The sequence below is a fragment of the Mustela putorius genome, unplaced genomic scaffold, assembly GCF_011764305.1.
Source record: "Mustela putorius furo isolate JIRA1106 unplaced genomic scaffold, ASM1176430v1.1 tig00003834_pilon_pilon_pilon, whole genome shotgun sequence".
Classification (NCBI taxonomy): domain Eukaryota; kingdom Metazoa; phylum Chordata; class Mammalia; order Carnivora; family Mustelidae; genus Mustela; species Mustela putorius.
In genome coordinates, this window is record NW_025421987.1 from 74,975,409 (window position 1) to 74,994,104 (window position 18,696).

Consider the following 18,696-nt stretch of genomic DNA (forward strand, 5'->3'; position numbering starts at 1 on the left):
TAAGTGGTTGATGAATAATTCGATATGGGAAGAGGGCAAGTGCATGAAGAGGGAGTCATAAAGACACCCTTTAGGTGTCTGATTTGCATGACGCCATTTACTAAAAAAGAGGACCAAAGGCAAGGAAGAGGCTGAGGGCCAGCAGAATAAACTTCTTTGGACTAAGATAAATGTGCGATGCCTGTAGGAAATGTAGGTGGAGTAGTCCAGGAGGTAGACATGTAGTATGTACACACACACGTACATATATACATTTATTGTCTGGGACCCAGGAGGGAGACCTGGGTTGAAGACAGATATTTCTGCATTCCACAAACATCTAATAACCAGTTTCTATGCTCCAGACCAAGACTGGTGTGATCCTTGCCTTTATTACGATTGCAGTAGTTGACAGAAGCAGTATGGGCACATTATAAGAGTGTCTTAAGAGTAAGGTCACCTAAGTTAGACGTGCAGAAATAGGATCTCATGAATAATCAGCATTCAGTATGCAGGAGGAAAAAGAATGATGAAGGATATGAAAATGGGAAGGAGGATTGGCCAAAGAGGAGGAAAACAAGAAAAATATGATGCCAAGGAGATCAAAGGATACAAAAGTCTCAAGGAGGGAATGGTGAGTGGTTCTAAATATTGGGGAGATTAAATAAATAAGGAACAGAATGTCCATTCAATGTGACTTTTGAGAAGTACATGACTAAGACCATTTTACTGTGGTGGAGGGAACAGTGGGTTGAAGGCTGAACACTGGAAAGAGAATGAGAAATGATAGGCTGGACATGAATCTTTATAAAGCTTGGCCGTAGGACACTAGAAATTATGGGGTGGGGAGCTTTGGAGAGAGGGTTGGCCAGAGGTTGGCTTCCTGCTCTATATGATGTAGGGTCAGAGCTCATAAAAGTGACTTGCACATAAATGAAGTAAGCACATAATAATCCAAACAGTGGAATGCTAAAATAATAAAGGAGACAAAATAAGTCATTAATTTCAAACTGTTCATTTTAAAGAAAACAACTGTCCTGGCAGCCACATATTTTAGAATGCAACCAGAGAAGTGGTGGCTTCTTTAAGGCAGAAATGTTGTGTCAGCATCAAGCAGACAGGTGTCCCTTGAACACCTTTGCTGACGTGAGGGGGAAGAGGTGCCATGGTCAGGGAGGCCCTCTCACGCCCACTAGAGCTCTGATAGGACTCTTTATATGGGACATAGTTCCAGGAATGATGTTCCCTTACAAGTGAGTCAGCATTTCTGGGACTGTCACCATTTTACTGGAAGCAAGTACCACCTTATCTTCCTGGGCAATTACTTTCAAGAAATATGATGAGAACAAATTTCAAAGCCTTGACCTCTCCAAATTTACTCTTCATTTTTTTCAAATTCTCTGTAGAGTTGTTCACAGCTAAGAATTGTTTTTGTTAGAAAGTACATATGGAGACTGTCGGCAATTAGAAGCAGCCAAATCTAGCCCCAGGATCAAAGGTGAGACACTACCTAGTAATCTGGAGCCAAAAATATAGCTTTGAGGTCAGATGAGCTTGGGCTTACGTCCCAACTCTGTAATTTATGAGCAGTGTGACGAGGGGCAAGTCACTTAGCCTCTCTGAAACTTCATTTCCTCAGCGGTATAATCGAGGATAATAAAAACAACTTTACAGGAATTTTGCAAAATAGTGTACATGAAGTTTTTTGGAAGAAGCAGTTTGCTCAATAGTCTCACTCTCTATATATCTATGTATAGCTAATAGATAGGTATAATTGGTGTAGGAGTCTGTTGGGTTAAATTTGAATAACATTTGTTCAGCATCTATGATAAGCAAAGTACTTTGTCTATATGCACTGCAGGAAGGTAAGGAGTAGCCACTATAAAAGATGGTCAATGGCTCTTTTTTTTTCTACATACACCAATGGGTCAAGAAAGAATGGAGGGAAATTGATGCGGGGGGGATTTAGATGAAAGTACAGCAGAATACAATTCGAAACTGCATGGAAATGCCATCAAGCCATTATGAAGAGAGTTGTCAGAAACCTTTAGTGGAGATTTAGAAGGGTAGTAATTGTTACTTTTGAGATGATTTAAGTGCTAGAAAATAATGATGTCGCTTCCACAAACTAATGCTGGCTGTATTATTTTATACTCTTGGGGATGCCTGGGCCACTTCCGTATTTTGAGATACCCAGTCTATTCACACACGGAGAAATGGTAAAACAGGGTTAAAAACTGGCATATTAAAAAATATATGTGTATCTATGTGTACCTATCTATGACCAAATAATTCTTGAAACACAGAAATAGAGAGCAATGTAAGTAGGTTTTTCAAAAAAAAGTCATGAGATTTATAAAAACTTATTTCAAAGGCCACTAGAGGCACTATGAAGACTTTCTTCTTTCTTGCCAGTATATCATTGGGAAGAGATCACACCCTACCTTTGACTGAATGGAGGGCACTGGCCTTTGTGCCTGTGAGGTCTAGACCATTGCCTTTTGCCCTAAACCCTTGGTGATGGATTCTGACCAGTACATATGACAGCTCAATCCCGGCATAACATAGATGCTCAAGAAAAGTTTGTTCAGGTAACGAGTGAATCATTGTGCACTGCTTATCACCTAGAAAGAAAGCTTGCTGAAGATCTTTAAAACTGGTGTACTGGGTAATAGCTTGACATTCCACTCATTTTATAAAGGGAAAGCACATTACCTTTTCTGGGCTTCTGCCTGCATTTTATGGTTGACTGCCTTTTAATCAGAAAGTACTCAGGGCAAAGCAGAAGAGGGGAAGCGCAAGATGGTGAGGGATGTGGTCAAAAGTAGCTTTTTCGTTTGCTTGGGTTTTTACTGTTGAGAGCACTTAAAGATTTTGGAATTTTACAGAGCAATAAAGCACAAATGACCCAGCATCAACCTTGTAGTATGCTAATAGGAAAAGTCAATTCCATCAGCAGCAGCATCTAGGCATTCCTAATTTCCCTAGAAATTAAGAGAAACCCATCTGTTTTTAAATTCAAGGCTTCTTTCTAATCTTGAATCCCTGTTCTTAATAATTCAAAGTTGTGCTAACTCCAGAGACACGGTTGCTATCTTTAGACTTCCAGTATCTAGGATAGACGATGCCAACTGACCTCATGTGAGATGCTTGCTGTCATTGCTAGACCTCCTTCTCATCGCAATGTGATTCACTTCTGGCACAGAGGAAACAGACTAAAGTGTTTAAATCCCCCTTAAACTGATGCAGCTTAGCAGGCTCAGCTTTGAAGTCCTCTGAGTCCCAAGGGCCTGGTTTTCCCATTCTAGATGGGGTGATGCTTCTGCTCATTCTTCCCAAAGCAGGCAATTAATTCTTGCTGGCATACTGGAGAGAAGGTGAAGATAGGCTCATTTAATTTTGAGTTTTTGAAAGACTCCAGTCTCCTTTGCCCATGGGTTTCTTAAGTATTCCTGGGCATAAGAGGCAAGAAGAGCATTGGTACTACTACTAGTACTAGGAGTAAACTCATTATAATTTTGGATTTAGAAGCTACCCATCCACAAAAACCTGTGGATTTTAAAAAGTATGGCTAATCTACACATTACCCTCCCTAAAAGAGAAAGAAGGAAGCCAACACATTTCATTGAGGACATTCAAAGTTGTGAACAGTTACTGAATGTTTAGTACATGTTTGGGTCTATATTAGGCATTTTGGCTGGAGGAATATAAGGATGATTCTAAATTTTGATCTCTGTTCTTAAGTTCAAAATCTATAAGTGGAGGCAAATTTGTACCAAATGATGGAGCCTTGTGGGTCTCAGTGCCAAATCCTCATGTCCTGTCACCTTGCTGCTTCTACCCTCCCTCCCTCCCTCTACTTCTTTCCTCCATCCCATCCCCCAGCCACCATTTCCTGACTATGTTGTGCTGGGCCCAAGACTAGGTGCTGGGGTTTGCAGTCTCAGGAGCTCCCCTGGTCCCCCTCTGCCCTGCACACAGAGGGCAGGAAGAGATTGAAGAAAGAGGCAGACCACTCCAGATTGGTAGGTGACAGGTTTAAGAAACAAGGAACTTACCTACCTTGGGGGCTTGCCTTGGGCTGCTGTTGACTGAGAAGACCTCTGCACCCGCTTGCTGGCATCTTACAAGAACCAACTCCATAAGGAACAGCTGCCATCAAAGGACTGTCAGTACACTGTGAGTGATAAGTCTGATGCAGGGGGTCATTGCATTCGAATTACCAGTGGGCTCCCTTGAATCTATTTAATATGGAAGTGTATTAAACACCCAAGGATAAAGTGGGGGAAGACATACTTTGTCTCAAATCCAGCCATAATGTCTTCTTAATATCTTGTGTGAGGTAGAAAAAGGTAACCCTTCCTTGAGACACCTTACTGGTACTTGTCCGGAAATTTTGATAATAAATGTACATGTATGATAAACAAGGTATTAATGTTGTCCCTTAGGTACTGCAGTGCATAGGCCACACAACCATTGTTGTGGTCCTATCATAATTATCGAAAGGGTGTAAAAAATATGATGTCAAAGAATTGATCAGGGAGTGGCACATAATTAGGCAAATTAAAAATGGATTCTAATCCATAATCAGTAATAAGATGTAATATGTATTTAATCTCCTTCATGTTCTTAAATGGCAGGAAAAGTTAAAATCTAATCAACCTTTATGTACTAATCTGAAGATTATCATGTCAATGTTAAGTGAATCAAAATGAAACAGAGAGAGCAAATGCCTGGTCCGAGGCTGCTGAGTGAGTAGCACAGGTAAGATTTCAATGGGACTTTCTTTGGTTTTTTGTTGGAAAGACTTATTTTTGCTTATTCCCCCCACCCCAGTCATCCAGATGAGGCTTAAAGCAAAGCTTTAAGATACAAGTGGAAAGTGGCAAAGGCTGAGCATATAAATAGATTTGAAGAAGGTTTAGATAATTCATAGATGACAGACTCATAATGGTAACCAAGGAGATAAGAAAGCCGGAGGGGCATCCTAACTACTGTACACAGTAGCAACGCCTAGGATGGCTCTTGATGCGACTACTGACGGAGCTGGAAAACTAGGTCGGGGGCTAGGGTATCTGCTTCCTATTATCATGGGCTACTCTAAAGATTTAATGAATGGTCTCCTTGCCTCTCTCTTTCCCTCCTTTCTTTCTTCTTTTCATTATCGATTTTTAAATCTCCTGCCGACACAGGCTGTCGCTGCAAAAGAACAGAGCTGGGGCTGTATTTCCAAGCGCCTCACGACCACAGAGTGTTCAACGGAAAGCTCTCTTTCTGTCTGTTTCTCAGAACTTCTATAATGACCCTTGCTCTTCTAGCTGGGGTCTGTTACTGGGTAGCAAAAGTAGAAAAAGTAGGCCTACTGAAATCCCACTTTTAATTTCAGCTTCCAAATTTTTTCTTACCTCATTGATTGATTGTTCTATTGATTTGAGTCATTTATTCACCAGGAGTGGCAAATAGTTTTGTATGTAAAATATTTCACTGAGGTCCATACAGAAAGATTCATCCTGGCTTCCAGTCTAAAAGAGTTATATACAGATAATGGTGATGATGCCAGACTAATACAAACAACAACAGCATATACTGAGGACCTACTATGTGCCAGGCCCTGAGCTAATCCCATTACATCCTAAGATTCTGTGAAACAGTTATTACTGTCTGCATTTTATAGACCCAGAAACTGGAGCAGAAGGGGGTGTGTGTGTAACTTCCTCAGTCCAAAGCTAGCGAAGAAAGGGATGAGAGATAAAAATTACAAATCAAGGAAGAAAGTAAGAGGGCTCCAAGACAGGAGGGAGCATACTTTGAATTAGAGGTACACAACAAGACAGATGCTCTCAGGCTTCAAAGTGATGTCTGAACTAGGTCTTGAGGATGGGCAGGGCCTGACATGATTGAATCTCTCCTTTAGATATTAATTTGGCATAGAGATTGGGTGTGGTTGGTTAGAGAGATTGGGAAACGTGGATACTGGAGATAGGGTACTCAGTTAGGAAACTACTGCAATGGTCCAGGTAGGGGTTCACAAAGGCTTGACTCACGTTGTAGAGGTGGCAGCGAAAGGTGTGCATAGAGGAAAGAGCTTCTTGCTTCTCTGGATGGGAGCCAAGGCAAGAACATTGATAGTAACGGAGCCAGTGGGGAGCCCCTCCCATAGGCATAAAGAGCTGATGAATTCTGCTGCTTTGTACCTTGGCACCCTGGAGGCTGAGGTTGGGCTCATAAAGGGGAATGCCGAAACTCAGTCTGGGGAATGAGTCAGTTGGATTTGGGCCAAATTAATATCAAGCTGTCGATGCTGAGGCTTTCACCGCTCCCTTGGCGAATAATATTTGGTTGAGGCAGCAGCCAAGAGGAGTTCCCATTTGGAAGATTTGGTATTTCTCTGGTTCCTTTTTTGGAAAAAATTAAAATACAGGCCCCATTTTTTTAGTGGTTCATAAAAAGTTGCAAAAGGGAAAACATTATTGAGCAATAAAAGGTGTGTTTATGTGTATTCATAAGAAGTGGGCTAGAGGCCAACTCCCATAAATGTGTTTGACTTGTACCTTGGTACTGAGCAATTACAGGAACCCTGGAGGATCCTATTTCACTCGATGCGTGTAATAGAGGCAGTCTCCGTAGCCCTCCCAGGCTAATCCGCTCAATAAAGACTAAACTGGGGAGCCTGTCCCTTTAAGTGTTTGACTGTAAGCAAAATTGTGATATTAGCAAAGATGGTCTTTGGAGCCCAGTTCTCTTGATTTTCCTCCTGGCTTGGCAGACACCTGTGTCGCCAAGCATCACCTTGCATTTCCAGCTAGTATCATTGGTTCTGAGCCTGTCTCAGTTGGCAACGTCCACGGCTTATCAGGTTTGGGGACACCACTTTCAGTGACATTTTTGTTGACCAGGCACCATAGCGAGAGGTTTTCCGTCATGAAAACTAGACCCCTGATTGCTGCTGATACAAGATTTTCTTACAGATGGGTGCCTGGGTGGCTTAGGCACTTGAATATCTGACTCTTGATTTTGGCTGAGGTCATGATCTTAAGGTTGTGAGATTGAGCCCCCGTTCTGGCTCTGCGAGCCTGCTTGGGATTCTCTCTCCCTCTTCCCCTTCTGTCCCTCTTCCCCTTCCATGTGCTCTCTTTAAAAAAAAAGAAAGAAAGAAAGAAAGGAAGAAAGAAAGAAAGAAAGAAAGAAAGAAAGAAAAAAAAGATTTCCTTACATAAACCACGGACAGTGCCCTATTCAACTGGCTGAGGTATTACTTTCCCAGTTCTCAAGTCCCATTGGGAAGTAGGAGGGACATTTTTGGGAAAGTAAACTGGGTGACATTATCCTTCTCCATGAAATTAGACTCCCTTCCTTATTAAACATCCTTAATATTTCCTCATTGAACTTTTTTTCCTTTTCCATAAATCTTGGATAGTTGAGTCTGTTAGTTTCTTACTAAGTCTGTAACAAATTTTTATCAACTTGGTGACTTAAAACAACACAAATTTATTACCTTACCTTTGGGGAAGGCAGAACTGAGCTAAAAGTGAGGAATTGACCCAGTGGCCTTCTTTTCTGGAAGCCCTGGGGAATATCTGTTTTCTGGGCTTTTCCAGGTTGCAGAGGTTGCCCACATGGTTGGCTTGAGTCCCCTTCCATCCTCAAAGTCGGCGATGGCTAGCAGAGTCTTTCTTACATGGCCTTACTCTGACACTGGTCCTTCTACTTCCTGCGTCCTCTGTCAAGGACCTTTGTGTTTATGTTGGGTCTAACCACATAATCCAGGGAAACCTTCCTACTTTATGGTCTGCTGATTAGCAACCTTTATTCATTCTGCAACTTTAATTCCCTCTTGCTATGTCAAATATACACTCACGGCTTCTGGGGATTAGAACTTGGACATCTCTGGAGTACCATCATTCTGACTACCGCAGTAAGGAAGGATCAAATAATCTGATCCTTTCTCTTTGTGTTTGGGTTACTCTCCAAACTTTTAATAATTCTTAAGTGTATTCAAACTAGCTCACAGGCTTCAAAAGTAGCAGACCAAACAAAAAAACAAAACAAAACAAAAGTCAAATGATCTCAGGGTGCGTGGTCCTGTGCTTGGAGCTATTGAAGTACAGGGGAGAGCAGGTGCGATTATATTGCCTTTAGGGAATTTTTACAAGATCTTTGAGTAGGTGAGACAGACACACACGGACAACGGAGCAGAGCAGGATTTGATAGATGCCATGGACTTGTTCAGCCCGTTGGTGCTACAGAGTTCAGAAGAGGGAGTGATGCTCTGAATCCCACTGACTGAACGTTTTCCCTACTGACCTCCAGTCACTCCTTCCCGTGAAACATCTCAATAAGGTTTCATGGGAGCAAAATGTTCTCTATTATTTTTTATTACCACAGGTATCCTCCAGCAGCGAGGGGAGGGGGAGAAGGAGGGAGAGGGTAACCAACGCCAGGGATCTGGGCAAGTTGGCCCCAGACATCTATAACTTACAGGATGCTCCTTGATACTACATGATACTGGAGAGATTTCTTCCCTTCCCTTCTAAAGCAGCCGGTTCCTTCAGACTGATAACAAGGGTCGGCAGAAATCTGGAAGCAAGAGTGCAACTCCTTGGCACAGCCACTGTGGTTAATAAGGAGACAGCCACTGCGTGAAGGGTTGGGAAGGAACGATGGAGGATTAGTTAGAAACCCGAAAGCATTTTCGAATGTGGCCAAGGAAGAAGTCAACAGAAGCCATAAATAATTTTGACCACAAATATTTGGGGGTCTTTTCAGCTGCCTTCCTCCTTGAGCATCTCCTGGGACTTGATAGATTTGGTGAGGAGCAATTTGAAGGGGGGTTGAATGAATGTTAAGTGTCTTTGGGGAAAGCTCATATAACCACTTGAAAATGAGGCCTTTGGTGTGGGCGCCTGGGTGGCTCAGTTGGTTGAGTGTCTGCCTTCAGCTCAGGTCATGATCCCACGGCTCTGGCATCCAGTCCCACATCAGGCTCTCCGCTCAGCAGGGAGCCTGCTTCTCCCTCTCCTGCTTCCCCTGCTTGTGCTCTCTCTCTGTGTCAAATAAATAAACGAAATCTTAATAAAAAAGAAGAAGAAGAAGAAGAAGAAGAAGTCGTCTTTGGGGCTAGCTTCTGTCCCTTCTTTATTTGTAGAACAATATACCCAGTGGTACCGTAAATGTGTTAAGACGGCCGCTGAGCTGTACTGATGTGGCAGTGGGAACAAGACACCCCTTGTTTCCTCCCTGCCCTCCGTGGCCAGTTTCCTGCAGCAAGGCCTTCCATGGCAGGATATAGACCCACCTTCTGTCTTCCTGATCCAGGAGCTCCTTCCTTCATCTACCCAAAGGGGCCTGCCTCTGGAAAGGAAAGTCTGGAAGCGTACAGACATTTCAACCCTCCTAATAAACAACAAATGGTTGGACAGACCTCATTTTAGTCCAACATCAACAACATTCCACAAGTCTCATGTTAATACATGAAGATGAAATACTGTCTGAAAGGGAATGCTTTTTCATCCAGGGCGCTCGACTCCGAGAATTTGTCGCTCCTGGAAAGTAAACCTGCCAAAGGATGAAAAGCGGCCTTGGAGGCCTGACCTCCGGGCACTGTTGAGCAGAGTCGATAAGAAGCAAGCAAGCAGGAGAGGGCCTCTCCCACTGCCACCACCCAGCTTCTCCAAGAACAGTGAAGGCCGAAGGGCTGCCGGCTGATTAATACATGGAGTCCCAAGGGAGAGCCTGGGTTAGGTCTGTGGGAAATACAAAGTGAGCAGCAGGTCAGGTCACTGTCCCTTTGGCTTCCTCTGAATCTTTCACGACAGCTTCCTATGCTACTGCCGTGGTGATGCTTAAAAGCAAAAATTTATTTCTTTCATTATCCAGAGCACCAGTAAAGTGTATTTAGGGAGTCAGATGCATTACTTCAACCACGGCTGGGCAATGATTTCCTTTTCCACACCTAGAAATGTTGCCCATTATATGGGCTGTCAGTCAAAGATGAATTAGAGAGTCTGACTTGTCACACAAAAGGAGGCCTGTGATCACAGACCTGCCCAGAGGGGAGGAAATTTAAAGGTTACCACTCTCCTGTTAAAAGAACATACTTCTTCCACATCCTGGACAGATCAAGACTTACTTGAATACTTTCTATAATGGGAATCTCACAACCTCATTAGTAGATCAGGGGTCAGCAAACTCTCTCTACAGGGCCAGATGGTAAATATTTGAGGCTTTGCAGGCCTTAGGGTTTTCTGATAACCACTCACTTCTGCTCTGGCTGTGTTACAAGAAAACTTTATTTGCAAAAATGGGCATGGGCTGGATTCAGCCCACTGGCATAATTTGCTTAGGCAGAGTTATGCCCTTCTTTTGTGGGATGGCCCCGAATGTTAGAAAATTCTACTTTGAGCCCAAACTTATGTCTCTTTCTCTCTCTCTTTTAAAGATTTATTTATTTATTTTAGAGAACGAGAGAGAGAGGGTGGGAGGGTCAGCTGGGAGAAGGAGATGGAGAGAATCCTTAAGCAAACTCTGTGCTGAGCACAGAGCTCGTCTCGGGGCTCAATCCCAGGACCTTGAGATCATGACCTGAGCTGAAATTAAGACTCAGCCGCTTGACTGACTGAGCCATCCAGGCATCCCACATCTGCCTCTCTTTAAATCAGTTATAACCTTTTATATCTTTACCATGCATTACTTTCGATAAAAAAATATTTGGCCCCAACTCTGCCTTTTGTATGGAAATTATTCATAACATAAATGCTTCAACTCAAATCATTTTGTTCTAACTAACTGATTGTTTCATTCATTTATTCATTTATCATCACTTAGCACTTGAGTAGGGGATATAGAGGTAAAAGAAACACTTTGCCCACTAGCAGTTAACAGTCTTGTGGGAGAAGATAGCAAGTAAATGGAAGAAAAAGTTGTGGTGGAGATATTCACTGGGGTCCAAGAGAGGACCTACAAGTAATACCCACCCAGAGCCAGGAGAGTGGGAGGATTGGGGAGGATTCCCCAAGGACATTGTGCTTGAGCTGAGTTTTAAGGAGCTGGTTAGGTAGAAATTAGCAGCGCATTCTGGGAATTGCAGGACCTCGGGTGGGCAAATGGGAGAGACACAGCTCTGTATTTCAGGAAGGGTGTGTGATTTGCCACAACTGGAGGGCAGCTTGCTTGCACATGTGAATGTCAGGGTGAGGATGTAGGAGGAGAAACAAGCTTGTCTACCACCTTAGAGTCAAAGGGAGTCAACCAAGGTAAGTGTAATTCTGCTGCTATTGCCGAAAATATTTTAGCATAGAGTTCTCCGATTTGGTATCAGATGTTCTATTTTATAAGCAAGACATGTTGACCTCAAGCCTCCAGTCTTTGGTTTGAAAATATTTTAAGCAACTGGCAGTACCTTATATTCACATCTGGCATATAAATTTGTGGTGTAAGTTGTTGGATTTTTAGTTTGGGTCTGGAGTGTTGGAGTGTTAAAAACAGATACCTACTGTCCCTATCTAAAAGCAAGTTGCAGGGATTTTCGTGGAAATCACTAGAACATTCTAGACCCCGACTGGAGGCTTGCAGGTTCTCTGGTTCCATGTCATGCCGGCTGTGTCTGGGTACATGCAACCCGGGCACACAGATGTTCCTAACACATTCTCTGATATCCTCAGAATGCCCGCACCCCACTGCTAAAGCTTTTACTTATTTTATTTATTGAAGTACAGTCGACACAGACTGTTACATTCGTTTCAGGTGCATGACATAGTCATTCTACTTCTCTATACTGTACACTTTGTTCTCCACCAGTGTAGCTACCATCTGCTACTACACAAAGCTCTTACAATACCATTGACTATATTCCTTATATTGTAGCTTTTATCCTTGTGACTTACTTGTTTCATAAATGGAAGCTTGTACCTCCCACTTCCTTTCCTCCTTTTTGTCCACCCCCCCATCTTCCTCTCCTCTGGTAGCCATCACTTTGTTCTCGGTATTTATGGATCTGTTTCTGCTTTTGTGTTTGTTTGTTCCCTTGTTTGTTTTGCTTTTGTTTTATTAGATTCCACATATAAATGAAATCATATGGTATTTTCTTTTTCTGTCTGACTTATTTCATAATACCCTCTAGCTCCATCCACATCACTGTGAATGGCAAGATCTCATTCTTCTTTATGGCTGAGTAATATTCCATTGTATATGTGCACTGCATCTTCTTTACCCATGCATCTATGGATGGACATTTAGGTTGTCTCCATATCTTGGCTATTGTAAATAATGCTTTACTTTTTTTTTTTCCAGGACTTTATTTATTTATTTGAGAGACACAGATTGAGAGAGAGAGAGAGAGAGAGAGAGAGAGCATGAACATGGGAAGGGCAAGGGGAGAGGGAGAAACAGACTCCCTGCTGAGCAGGGAGCCTGATTTGCAGCTCGATCCCAGGTCCCTGAGATCATGACCTGAGCTAAAGGCAGATGCTTAACTGATTGAGCCACCCAGGTACCCTACTTTACTTTTGCTTTTGACTTTTGCAGAATAATGCCTTAGGTCTTTGCACATATTCCTTTTTCTTTCAAGGTATGTTTTCCCTTCCACTTTACAGCTGTTTAACTAAACTTTCACTGGCCCCACCATGCTCTGAATGATTCCCTTAGCTCCCTTCTTTTCCTTGTTCACTCCTGACTTTCTTCTGAGCTCCTAAGACTTCCTGTGACACACAGTCAGAGATTCAAGGCATGGCACCCTCATTGGGTACTTGTTTCTTCTCAACAAGACTCTGATAGCACAGACCAAGACCCATTTCCTTTGTTGTTCCCACATGAAGCACCTAACTTGACATAGAATAATAGTTGCTGAACCACTGTTTGGTAAGTGAGTAAGTGAATTAATGGAGAACCGAGAATATTTACCACTTGTCCTTAGCTAGAGTTTTTATTAACCCTGGCTAGTCCTTTGATTATTTGGGGATTACAAACCAAACCAATGCAGAGTGGTTCAGGGAAGAGAGGACTGCAGAGAGCTTCTCACGTATAGATCCATGCCTTTTGAGACCAGAGCCACCAGAAACCCATGACTACTCGGCACTTGCAGTGGGGCAAGTCCAAACTGAAATGTGCTGTCAGTGGAAAATACACATGGGATGTCAAAGACTTTATGTATAAAAATATATATATATAATAAGGTAAAATGTCTTGCTACTACTTAACAACATTGATTATATTTTGGGTAGATGAGATTAAATAAAATACATAATTAAAATGAATTTCACTCTTTAAAGCTTTTTTAATGTAGCGACAAAATTTTTTAAAATTGCATATGCGGTTCACATTTGTGGCTCACGTTAAATTCTTCCTGGGCAGTCCCGGTCTGGAGAACAGATCTGCTCCGAGAAATAGTTGCTGTGCCCTTCCATCTTGGCAGCTCTTCAAGATAATATTGTCCCGTTACCAGACCCCACGTTTTCACTCTGTCTTTAGAAAATATAGTCCCCAGACCATTTCCTTGCTGGGGCACTAACCAGCTCCTTGAGACATTGTCTGTCCTGCAACAGCGTTAGATTGCTTCCTACGACCTGTGAGATCAAAGGAGATGGCGAAGAGCGCGGCACCTTTGTGACCCTTGTAACAAAATCTTGTCTTTGTTTTTTACAGCAGAGAAGAACAGAAGCCGAGTGCCGGATTATTTGTATTGGAGTTTGCCCATGTTATGTGATTTAGGGAAGACGGAGAGGAAGCAATGGAGAGCGGATTTCCTTTACTGAATTATATTTTGCTTAGGCGGGGGCTAACACTGCATTCTCTTGACACACACTTTCTGCAGGCCTTTGCTCTTTCCCCATCGAAGATGTTTTCAGAGCTGTGTGTTTGGAAACGTCCTGCTCATTCCTCAAATCCGATTCAAATAACATGTTTACCAAACCCGCCTGCTTGGGTTTCCCGATATAGATTTTTATTGGCACATGAATTATACCACTTAACAAACAAATAGTACTTTTAATTTATCTGTCTAGATTTCTCTCCCCACTAGGGCAGAGAGCTCTCACCATTTTTGTATATCCCATGCGTGTTACCCTCTCACATAGCCCGGTGCGTGAGAGATGTAGAGTGTTTGTGGAATAAATGAAAGGGTGAATGCATGAGTTAATCTATTGTCCGAGATGGATACTGATTGGTAAAAGAAGTGGATGACAAGGCTGGTTTTTTCAGATACAACTTGCCCAATCTACTTGCAAAGGAAGAGCAGAATGTACATGTACATGTACATGTACATTTCATTTCCATTTGTATAAGGACCACAATTAGAATAACAGACAAGAGGCTCTTTCTGTATCCAACTGAAATTCCTGAGGCTGCTGAATCTGTCATAAAGCACTGTGTCAAAATGTCCTAATGAGCTCCTAGATATGCCACATGTGGTATATAACCTACCCTAGGCTTTGTGGCTTCCAAAGGGCATTTCCCTATAGGTCCCAAATGCTACCTGGGTATCAAGCCACGCAGGGGATGTGGCTAGGAGTGCACTTCTGTAAGGTCAGGTCCAGCTGAGGGCCTTCTACTAGTTTCTTATGATCCACATATGTCCTAGGCTATAAAAGCCTGGACAATCTGGCTGGGCTGTGAGTGACAAAAACTAACATAGCGAAGAAAAAGTTCATGTTTCCTTCTGAATTTAGAAATCACTGGATTTTCATGTCATCCTTGTATTTACCCAGTGGTAGGATTTGAATGACACCTGAAAAATGTCATCTAACCCATGGCTTCCTTTTTCATTTTTCTTGCATGGGTGCAGTGAGAGTTTTCCAGATGGCTCCATGGATAGCACGATAAGACGGGCAGGTGCATCCCGCTGTCGCCCTACTCTGGGCCGTAAGAGCTGAGAGCCAGGCCAGAGCCCAGAGGCGCCCACCCATTTCTAAGGGTTTTGCATTTGTTTCTTTGCATATGAGCTTCTGTTACCCTCACGCCACATTTGTGGATGGTGAATTCCAGACTAATAGAAAATTTTCGTTGTGATAGAAGTTCTTATCAAGTTTATGCATGTTCCTCTAATACCAAGAAAAACAGATGGAGCTGAAAAAGTCCCTACCAAGGAATAAAGGACATCCGGCTGCAGCGGGGCAATGTAGCGTAGGGAGGCATAGAAATTTCCCTAAGGTTTATTGATGTATAAACTACACAGGCCCAGAAAGCATTAGGAGAAGAATGTCATTGTAAAACAATTCAGGAAGAGCCTTGCTTTGTGCCATTTCTTACGATTACAGCCTGGAAACCTGGAACAAGATATCAGAATTTAATATTTGAGCTAGTTTATGAAAAGCACTAAGCAGCAGGTTTCTTGCTTTAACCTTTTTAATATTCTGGAATTAATTGTCCAGGCCATCTCACCTTTCCAGGTTAATGAGGTAGCTAACAGGCCACAATAGAAAATGACTGCCCAATCAAATTATGACAATGAAAAAAAAAAAGAAAGAAAGAAAGAAAGGAAAAGAAAAAAACAAAACCAAAAACCCAAATGGGAAGGTCTGAAGTTAGAGGCTTTTATTGTCTTTCAAAGAATGTACAGCAGCATTACCATTCTGTTGTCTGCTTGTGATGGATTGCAAAAAGAATCAGAAAAGGCACAACATGAATCTGCTCTCAGGACAATGATTGTAATCAAAATAGGAAATGGTACAAATGCAAGCCATTCTCCTTGCAGTTTAAAGATTATAAATCCCTTATTCATCTGTTATGATCCAGGGCCTACTTGTGATTTTTATAGTTCTTAACATGCGCAGCATTTTAAAACTGTAATGTACAGGGGCTACAGCTGTTCTCCTTCCGCTGTGCATGTTTAATCCCCGCTTGGAGCGTGGTCCCCTGGTCTCCCCTCCCTCAGCCCATCTGTAGCCTGAGTCCGCTGCCAACGCCTCCACGCACGGGAGAAATTCAGCTCACCGCAGTCTTATCCTCCCCAGGTGATGAAAACACAGCACCTACTCTTCCCAGGGGCCCTGGAAAAAAGTAGGGGCACTTGCCAAAGGTTTTGCTCTCCCCCCCCTCCCTGGGAGGGAGGAGAATGGAAACTTGTTATTTATGCAATTTAAAAGGGAAGCAAGACAGGCAGAAGGTTTGGACCCAGGAGACCTGGAGTTTTGTCTACCACATGCCTCTTTCCAGGAGGATACATTCATGCTCTTTGGTTTCTCATCCCCCAAATAACAAAAATACATAACAGAAATACATATTGCAAGGGGCCATGTTGAAGATCAAAAGAGCTAGTGTGTGTGAAGTTGCTTTGGAAACTTTTCCCACGTTGGGAAGCCAGTTCCGGGGTGTGTGTGTGTGTGTGTGCGCGCGCTCACATGCTGGGATTCCCCACAACAAAAAATGCTCCAGAAACGGGCCAGATGTCCTACAATTTAACTCAGTTCTGACACTCTCTACCCAGACATAACAGCAGATTCTCCAGGTTAAGGGCTCGGTGCTCCAAGACTGCTGTCCCTCCCACCCTTCAGAGGCCAGCCACAAGCTCAGGTTTGTTACTCGCACTTCTCACCAACTGACTATGAATCGTTGGTTCCCAGCACCCCCTCTCAGGTGTGTGATTAATTTGCTAGAGAGGCTAGAACACAGAACTAACAGAAATAGAAATAGTAATAACTATTAATAACCATTAATAAATTAATATTAATATTTATTATTAATATTAATAAATATTAATAACTAACACAGAAATATCCTACTTCCTAAATTACTGATTTGTTATAAAAGGATATTAAGTCAGGAATAGCCAGATAGAGGAGAGGTGTAGAGCAAGGTATGGCCAAAGGGTTCAAAGCTTCCATGCCTTTTTTAGGCACACCACTCGCCCCAAATCTCCCCATGTTTTTCAACCTGGAAGTCTCTGAGTCCCGGCCTTTTGGATTTTTAGGAGGCTTTATTACATAGGCATGACTGATTCAAATCATTGGTGGTTGGCAACTGTTCCGACCTTTACCATTTACCCCACCCCATGGGTCAAGGGGTGGGACTGTGCGTTCTCACCCTCAGATACCAGGGTTGGCCCCAGGGGCCCCCAGGCTCCATCCTTAAGCGCTTTGCAAAAGTCACCTCATTAACATAACAAGTGATAACTTTATCTCTCTTTGGGGTCAGTTAAGTACTGTGGGAGGAGGCAAATAAATAAAGAAAATGTATATTTTAAATGACCAAATATATATTTCTTATAAATGACCTACAGCAAATGTAAAATGTCATCAGTATTGGTATCTGACAGCGAGGTAAGAAAGCCTAATGGGAGATAATAGTCCTAGTGATTTGTGGCCCTGTAGACGTAGTACATTGAGTGTTTTGAGCTAGATCTTTCCTGCTTATGAAAGATGGTTAACAGTGAATGAAATCCCTTGGGAGACCCAGTTCGAGTACACTGGGGAAACACTAGTGTAAGAAAAGTTATTTCTTTAGCTGTGTCTGAGGGACTATGGAGGCGCTGCCCCCTCCGAGGTACTCAGCTAATACCCTGAAAGAATTTTGTTTGTTGGGTCTTTTGCTCTCACATACATTTTTTTATCTTTTTTTTTTTTTTGAATTAAAATTCTTCTGAGAGGCACTCCCTGGGCAGTCTGGCGTGCCCATGGCCCCCTGGTCTCCTGAAGCCACCTCCGCATAGCAGGGTCTCCCCCTGCTATGACAGCATTGCAGCACTGGCACGCTGGGCCATTGGTGGTGAGACCATTCTAAAAGGGTCTCCAATCCATTTTCCAGGAGTAAGGGAAGACAGAGTTGGGGCACACCTAGCAAATGGTGTGCAAATGGTTATTTTAATGATGTGTAGAAACGAAAATGGTAGCTTCGCCAATTTGAGAATTTACCCACATGGATTGGCGTTGTTGGACGCGTAGAGTTATGGTGACGATTTGCAAGGCCAGGAAGTTGACAGTCTTTTGAAACCAGTAGAAGAAAGAATGAAAGAACTGGGTAAGGACCATACTGAGGAGGTGTAGAGATTACCACCTGTAGTTTAAGGAGGGCCTCGACAGGTATTGGCTCACTACTGATGGTCTCCTGGCATCGATGAAGTTGTGTATGATGAAGACTCCCCTTATAAGAACATCAAAATTCTACACTCGAAGCAGTTTGGAGATGTTCATCCAGTGGAGTGTGATTCACATAGGCCATCCCAAGCAGTAGGAAAGACTACGTATGGTGGCTAAGATACACTGACTCCAGGTGGTGGAGGTAGGGGGCATATTATGTGAAATAGTCAAACCGAAACCAAAGATGGTCACTATGGTAGAGATTGACACAATGGTGATTGACGGATGTAAGGAACACCTGTGAAAACCATGTAGCCACCCCTTAGACAATCTTAAGGGAGACTGCTCTCAGGTTTTAATAGAAGATTGTATTCTAGTACCAAAGAGGTACATCAAAGAAGGAAGAGAGTTTGATTATGTGGATTAATGATCTGACAGCCGTTCTGATCTCCGCATCTCCTGAAGATTTCATATGGGAGTTGCTCAGACGGACTCTTGACCTCTTCATGAAAGAGATCTGTTTCTTCTGAAACAGGATGGGAAATATTTTCCAGAGGGTAACAGTGTCAATCTGACAGAAGCCCTGGCATTCTATGGTGAACAGCTTGGGTGCCTGTATTGTCCTGTGGAATTCTCAAAGGAGATAGTCTGAATTCCTTCATACTGGCAACAGTGGAGATTTTACACTATTTGGAAGAAAGCAAAGCCTTGA

The 18,696-nt window shown here is 42.8% G+C and overlaps 1 pseudogene; it reads left to right on the top strand.

The window, feature by feature from the left end:
- Positions 1-17,897: 17,897 nt before the first annotated feature.
- On the top strand, positions 17,898-18,696 carry LOC101692257 (annotated as a pseudogene).